Source organism: Setaria italica, chromosome IX, assembly GCF_000263155.2.
Source record: "Setaria italica strain Yugu1 chromosome IX, Setaria_italica_v2.0, whole genome shotgun sequence".
Lineage (NCBI taxonomy): Eukaryota > Viridiplantae > Streptophyta > Magnoliopsida > Poales > Poaceae > Setaria > Setaria italica.
This window is the reverse complement of record NC_028458.1, coordinates 48,294,317-48,301,772: the sequence shown is the minus strand read 5'-3', so window position 1 is coordinate 48,301,772 and position 7,456 is coordinate 48,294,317. Positions and strand designations below refer to the sequence as shown.

The 7,456-nt window shown below is 45.7% G+C and overlaps 1 long non-coding RNA gene across 1 annotated transcript; it reads left to right on the top strand.

Moving 5' to 3' along the window:
• The first annotated feature begins 6 nt into the window (after positions 1 to 6).
• LOC111255783 lies at positions 7 to 2,294 on the top strand. The gene is made up of 2 exons (XR_002675739.1): positions 7 to 237; positions 1,733 to 2,294. It is a non-coding gene; the product is annotated as an uncharacterized LOC111255783 (long non-coding RNA).
• Positions 2,295 to 7,456: the final 5,162 nt, after the last annotated feature.

Below are 7,456 nucleotides of genomic sequence, written 5' to 3'. Positions count from 1 at the left end.
CTGGTGGAGCAGGAGGTGGTGCTGGAGGAGGGTTTGGCAGTGGTGCTGGAGGTGGTGGTGGCTTGGGCGGTGGAGGCGGTGTCGGGGGAGGGTTCGGCAAAGGTTCTGGAGGAGGTGCTGGCTTGGGCGGTGGAGGTGGTGGAGGTTTCGGCGGTGGAGGTGGCATCGGTGGTGGTCATTGGTGATGCATCAATGTATGGACCCTTGAAGAGGAAGTGTGATGCAGATGAATACTAAGTATGTATGACTGAAGCTTATGTTTGTATGTTTAATTGAACTTTATAGTCTTTTTATCGTGTGCTTACAATTGCTTATTCATCATCTTTGTAAAGGAATAAAGATTGGTTCTTCTATTTGTGATTTCATGTTTTGGAGCCTGATGTCTAGTGTCTTTGCAAACTGTTGCCTTTCCGGTGTTCTGGATAGATGTTACGAGGAATGGCACAGATTCCAATGTACATTGTTTGGGTAGGAATGACATGATCTTAGGTCCCTTTGGTTGGGCTTTCAAAGTGTTTAGGCTTTCAAGAAAAGATGAAAGCCAACCAAAGGGGTAACCCCATACACTTGACTTCAAAGAAAAGCTACTTTTTCCTCTATACAAATCTCATAGCCACTCCCCCCTGCATTTACCCGCTGTGAGGGGCAAGACTTCCATGAAATTACCCACCTTGCCATCCGTTATGAGCGTACCAGTTCGATTTTCTTTTCTTCTATCACCCCCTCCCTCTGGCTCGCTTATCTCTCTTTCCCTCGTTACCCTCCGCGACGCTCTCTAGGCCGCAACTAGGGTTTGGCCGATGGCGGTAGCTGCCCCCTCCAGCCTCCCTCCACCCTCCTCCTCCCAGGCGCCTACGCCCCTGAACACCCTAGTGCCCGTGTCCACCTCTCTCGGTCCTCCTCCCAGGCGCACGCGTGTAGCAGGTGTGGCCGGCGGCGACGGTATTGCCCGGCAGCACCCTTGGCCGGCGGCCCTCGGTTTTCCTCCACGTGGTGTCTGGCGGCACCGACCCCCGCACGCCAACGCCCCTGCATCTTCCCTCCGCCCTCCTCCTCCTAGGAGATCTGTAAGTGACCCAAATCAATTCCTCCCTTCCTCTTAATGACCAAAATCGATTGGATTTGAGCAGTAATCATTTGATTCATGTAGCAATCATTTGATTTGTGTTGCAATTGTTCCATTTGTGTAGCGACTAGTGGTTGTTGTGCCTGAGTGTCTATGGAGATTGAGAACATCAGTATGTGATGAAGTCAGATTGGTACATAGATGTTTAGCATGCTTGATTACTAAACAAAAATGAATGACAAATTACTTTTTGTGCTTGATTCAAGAATGACTGATAAGGCAGATTGGTGTGGTGCCAATGTGAGGCATTTCATTGATAGTAAAGGAGAGATAGAAGCTGGGAATAGGCTATTGGGGTTTTTCAATAGGACTGGTTGGAAAAATATTATATCTAAGCATGAAGAAAAAACTGGTCCGAAGCTAACAAAGAAATAATTGAAGAACGAGCGGGACAATATGAAAAAGGAATATACATGGTTCATGGAGTTGAAGAATAGTGCAACTGGGCTTGAATGGAATGAGGCAAAGCGAACTGTTGAGTGCTCTAAAGAATGTTGGGATGAACACCTAGCTATAAGCCCTTTACTGTCATTTTTTCATTAATCATTTTTAATGCTTTCATAAAGTGTTACTTGCTAATTAACCCTTTGTTTCATTTAATTTTAGAGGTGCAATAATCTTAAGAAAGGTATCAAATGAAACCATGTGAGGTTCAGAAAATAAGGTCCGAAGCACCTTGATGATCTGCATATATTGTTTGATAAGATACATGTCAGTGGTGCTAGTGCTTCCTGCCCTGGAGATATATCCTCTGATGAGTCAAGTGATGACGATGTGAGTGAGGTAAAAAAACTCAAGACATTGATGATGTGAAGCTGGTTGCTTTGAAGAAATCAAAGCCAGGGAAGAAGAAACACAAGGAATACTCTAGTTCTATTGAAGAAAGGATGAAAAAAGAGCTCATTCTTTCAACTGTACAAGAACACATGTTTGAAGATAGAAACTGCTGCAGATAAGATATCCTCAAGTGTTGAAGCTTCATCAGCTCCTCCAACCAATCCAGTCCCAAGCATTTTAGAGGCCAAGAAGATGGTGAAAGATTGTGGAGTGCAAGAAAAAATTGCTCTAATGCACACAACCACCTTTCTGATCGTGAAAGGAGGTTTCCAAATGAAGGAAGGTTCGATTTGTTTAAGAGGGAGTATGAAAAGGAGTTGTTCAAGCGTCAGTAGAATTGTTCCTTAATTTATCTTTTGTCAATGTTATCTTTGTATTCATATGGACCATATGGTAATGGTTGAAGCAAAACTTAAAAAAAATAAATTTTTCTTTCTAAAATGGTAATTTACATGTGATTCAGTGAACAACACAGTATTTTACGATCAATTTGCATAGCAACCGTCCCTCAAACTTTCCAGGGGCATTACAAACTTTTCTTGCCAAACCTACAATTTCACAGCTATTTCAACCAAAACGGTTTTCTAATTTTTCACAGCTGATAGCTGACAACAGCTTTTTCATAGCTAATAGCCCACAACAGTTTTTCCACTGCTCACAGTCCAACCAAACATAGCCTTAATTTCTCATTATTTTGTACACGCCATATCCAAGGTTGTGTATGTGCAGCGATTTATGTACTCTGTACTATTTTATGGACTGCCTACGTGCATGCAGGGTAACCTCTGTTTTGATCGATCTCTAGACAGAGCGTGTCACCACTCACCAACTCGGTCAGAGTAAGCAGCTATAGCACTACCAGACAGCAGCAGCATGCAGTCCTTCAGCGTACCTACAGTTCATAGCAGCAGAAGAATCGGTTGTTAGGCTGAACGGAGCGCATTAAACGTGTCCCATTGTGCTCCAGTATATCCCCAATCGGCAGTTAGACACGCCATGTCACAATCGCTTTGCGTGCGTGTTTTTTGTTTCGTGTAACCGACATCGGATCGACTCAGGGGTGGAGCTGCACCCGTGCTGGGGGCGCTGTAGCACCCCCTTGCCCAAAAATACTATGAGCACTAGTATGTATTAAGCTCACACGTTAGACTAGCATATAAGGTAATTGCTCTTTGATTTAACTGTTTGAATCTCTCTTCTTGAGTTCCTGTCCATTGGCCTAGCCTCCAATGCCCAACGCCAGCACGTAGCACCCCTTTGTCCCATTCCTGAATCCGCCACTGGATCGACTGATCCCACACTGGTTTGAACTCAATTTTGTCGTTGGCTTTTTACAAGCAGACGCGCGAACGAGAACAAATGCCTCTTTGAACCATTGAACTCCCCACCTCTCTCCATCGAATCCGTGCTGAATTCAGACCGTCTGGCGAACGTCGGTGCTCGCCGCTTTTCCGACCGGCAGCGACCCGACGGCAACTTCGTTGTACGATCGATCGAGCAGCTGACAGGGGCGGTGAACGATACTGCCTTGGAACATCTCACATGGCAGGCGTATCAGGTCATTCTTGACACAAACGGCTTACCGATCAGAGCAGGTGCTCCTCTGCACACGCAGGACTCCGATCGGTTGTTGTTGCTTGTTAGGTGGCGACGAGCATCTGTATGGTTACTGCTACCTGCTGCTAGAGTTCTCGAGATGCTTGTTAGGTGGCGACGAGCATCTGTATGGTTACTGCTACCTGCTACTAGAGTTCTCGATCGATCTCGAGTCATGTCGCTCTCACCATGAAATTAATCAATGGAAACTAACTGCGCTATACCCTGTTGCTGTGGCTCTTCTCTTCCTGTGGAAATGGGGAAGCAAGGAAATGGGGACAGGAGTTTGTGGCCACAGTTCAGTTCTTACGCGAGAGGGGCAAGCATTTTTGGGGCTGCAGGTCATGTTCATTTACAGCTCCATATGCGGATTCAATTGCTGATGCACACCTGGCTGTGTAGAACACAAATGCAAGTAAAAATGTAAAGCCGCTGCTGGTCTCTTTTACTTGTGTTGGGATCGCCAAAATCTAAACACCCTCGAGCGCCGTCCACAGCATAAGAAATCCTTTGACCTTGCAAGTTCTATGTCAAATATAAGGAGGCGCGGAGCCTTTCTAGCCTTGCGAGTTCCAAACCGAGAAGTAAACTCAGTTACCCTCCAACATCGTTAGCAGGTCTCAAAACTAACCTCGCAAGTTACGCGGCGGCGTCAAGGAAAGCAGAACCCCTTTAACCTCGCATGCTCTATAGAGGCACCTCTAATAGTAAATCTCGTATCCTTGCATCACCTCTGCTCCTGGAAGGACTCGAGGGTAGTGACCGACAACAATAATGGCTAACTCCCATTGGGTTAACCCTCGAGTGTTCGGAGTCAGTTCTGGACACTGAGCTTTTATCTTTTTACTATTTACTCAGGAATGATGCTCGGAGAAGAACTATGCGAGGTTAAGATCTCTCAAGAAGACTCAACGAAGCAGGCACCTCGAGACTAGGCGTTCGTCTCGGATCGTGGATGAAGCCTCGAGGCTGGACGATCAACTTAAAATGAAGATGAAGTCTTGAGGTTAGAGGACGGAAGGCATGAGAAACGTGACCACGTGGAAGAGTTCAATTTGTACATATTTCCTTCAAGGACCTTTATGTACGGCATATCCTAGGAATGTAGTGGTTCAGTAAGGATATTTTTGGATTGTAAAGTAGATCATGGATCAGGGGAGCCCTACCCGTTGTAAAGGGAGTTCAGTTTTTCCAGTTGCGAATATTGTTCCCATTGTAACTTTAAATCTGTTTGGTGTCAAATTCCTTTGAGACCAACAGGGCGCCTACCGTCTTCTCCGCCACAAAATAACCCACGATGCCACAAACAAAGAAGAAGAAGACCGTACCACAGGAGGCCACCGAGGGTGAAAGAGAGAACCCTGCGGCTTAAGAGAAAAGACCTGTCCCTACTGGTCAAGATGACACAAATACCATAAAAAAGTTAAAGAGAGTCGAGGCTAACTTACGAACAAGAAGCGAGAGAAAAAGAGCCCAGACGGAAGCAACAAACCAAGCACAGCCGAAGACAAGCACAAGAAACGATTTACTCGAAGCAGCAGAAAAGGAATTAGCCTTAGTGCTAAGACAATTCAAGACTCTAAAACAAGAAAAAGAAATATTTGCTTAAGAGCTAGAAGCCCAACACCTAGCGGCCTGAAAAATAGCAAAACAACAATTGGCAGAATTGCAAGAGAAATTGGATAAATTGCAATACTTACAAAACACGCCACCACAACCGCAAACACAACCACCACCCTCGAGACAGTAGTATGTCGTGAACAAAGCAAGCATCCCGCAAGCAAATCCTAACCTCACTAGGCACAACGTGCTAGTGATGACAGGCACCTATGTAGCAATCGAACAAAGCTCTCCATTGTCCATAGGCCTTCAAACAACTCTATGGCCTCCAACCTACAAGACAGTTTCACTGCCTAAGTTCAATGGGCAAAATGACCCTTGTCAGTTCCTCATGAGCTATGAAGCTGCAGTAGCATTAGCTGGAGGAGATGATGTTGTCTTAGCAAAGTCCCTAATCATAGCCTGCGAGGGTGCAACACTGAACTGATACTCACTACTACCACCGCAATCAGTATACATTTGATAGATCTCAAAATAAAGCTAATACAAAACTTCCAAGACTTCCATCGTGCAACAACAGACTCGGGTGACTTGTTTCACCGCATCCAAAGAGACAAAGAACCCCTATCCAATTATGTCAAAAGATTCGTACAATTAAATTCATAAACTCCAGATGTGGACGAAAGCGTAGCCATAGCAGCTTGCATCAAAGGGCTAACATTAGGCCCGACAGCTTCGCACCTAACAAGAGAAAAACTCAAAACCATGGAAGCCTTATTCGCCGAGTTGGAAAAATACTGCAGATCAGATGAGTACCATAGAAAAAGGCTAATGGAGAGAAACCGCGAATGGCAAGCTCAAAAACATCAGAATTGGCAAATCCCAAAATACAATTTCGCGCAACATCAACAACCATATCTAGCTCAACATGCACTACCGATCGAGGGTGCACAACCCTCACAGCAACAAAGTCAAAATCACAATAGACAACCCCAGCAGCAACAGCAAACAAGTTATGGCAATAGGCAAAGAGGCAGTCACTTTGGCAGGGGGAGGGGCCGAGTTTGAGGACCTTTGAGGCCACACAATCATAACAACCAACCTCAAATGTTCTATTGTACATTTCATGGCAAGCAATTGGATCACACGACTGACTTCTGCCTAGAAACAAAAAGAACTTTTGAAAGGATAGTTGAAGAAAAAAGAGCAGCAACAGCGTCGAAAACCATCCATCACACCTCTTTTTTGCCACAACAACCATACTGCCAAGTCTATCCACAAATGAACCTCAATGCCGCCCATACAACTAACCTCGCAAATCCATTTACCAATCCTTCCTTTAACTACCAACCCACCACGGTGTGGCAACCATCTATCGGGGATAGATCCCCAGTACCCGCAAGGAAGGAAGAAGTTGGACTCCTACTAGGATTCCCCTGTAATCCGACTAGGACTCATACCGTGTACTCTTACTAGGACTCCTCTTTGTAATCCAACTAGCACTCCCGTCCCTTGGAGTATATAAAGGAGGGCGAGGGTACCTAGATCGGTAGAACCAAACCAGAGGATCAACTCCTCATACCTCAACACCCAAGCGCAGGGCGCAATACACAATATCCCAAACAGGATTTAGGGACCCTACTCTGACGGCCCGAACCTGTATAAACCCGTGTCTCGTGCTCTCGCTTTTACCTTCGAGTTCCAAGTCCGGCGATCCCCCACCAACAAATCGACTACCTCGGGTACCCCCTCGGTAAGTTGTTGGTATAAAAATCCGACATCTGGTATGCCAGGTAGGGGTGATTGTCGAGATCATCGGGTGAGTTTGAAGGACCCTCTATCATCAAGATCAATATATTCGGCATAGAAACACTGCTGTCCTGGCCGTGGGCTTCGTCTGGATTCGTCGCGCTGCCATGAAATCAACTTCCTGAACTTTGCATCCAAGTCGATCAGCTAGCCAATGCAATTCTTTCACTCGAGGTCCAAGGTGGACTACGGCTCTGTATTGTGCCACGACAATGAGATCATGTCACGGTCGGATTCCGATTCCAATTGGTTTCCGAATTGCATCTGTCCCGTCAGATTCCAAAATCGCGGCACATGCAGAACTACTCAAGCATTGCACACAATGTGCTTTGCTCCCTGTCAGAGAACTACTCAAGCATCATGGCACATTACAGAGCCTTGTGAACAAACATCTGTTACACCCATGTGCGGATCGAGGCAGAGATAGATGTTCCATGCGGCTCATCCTTTTCCGTGAAAGCAAATTTGGTGAAATTCAACTACATGCACAACAAAGAAGCTACCAATGCACTTCAAGTTCTTCGCTTG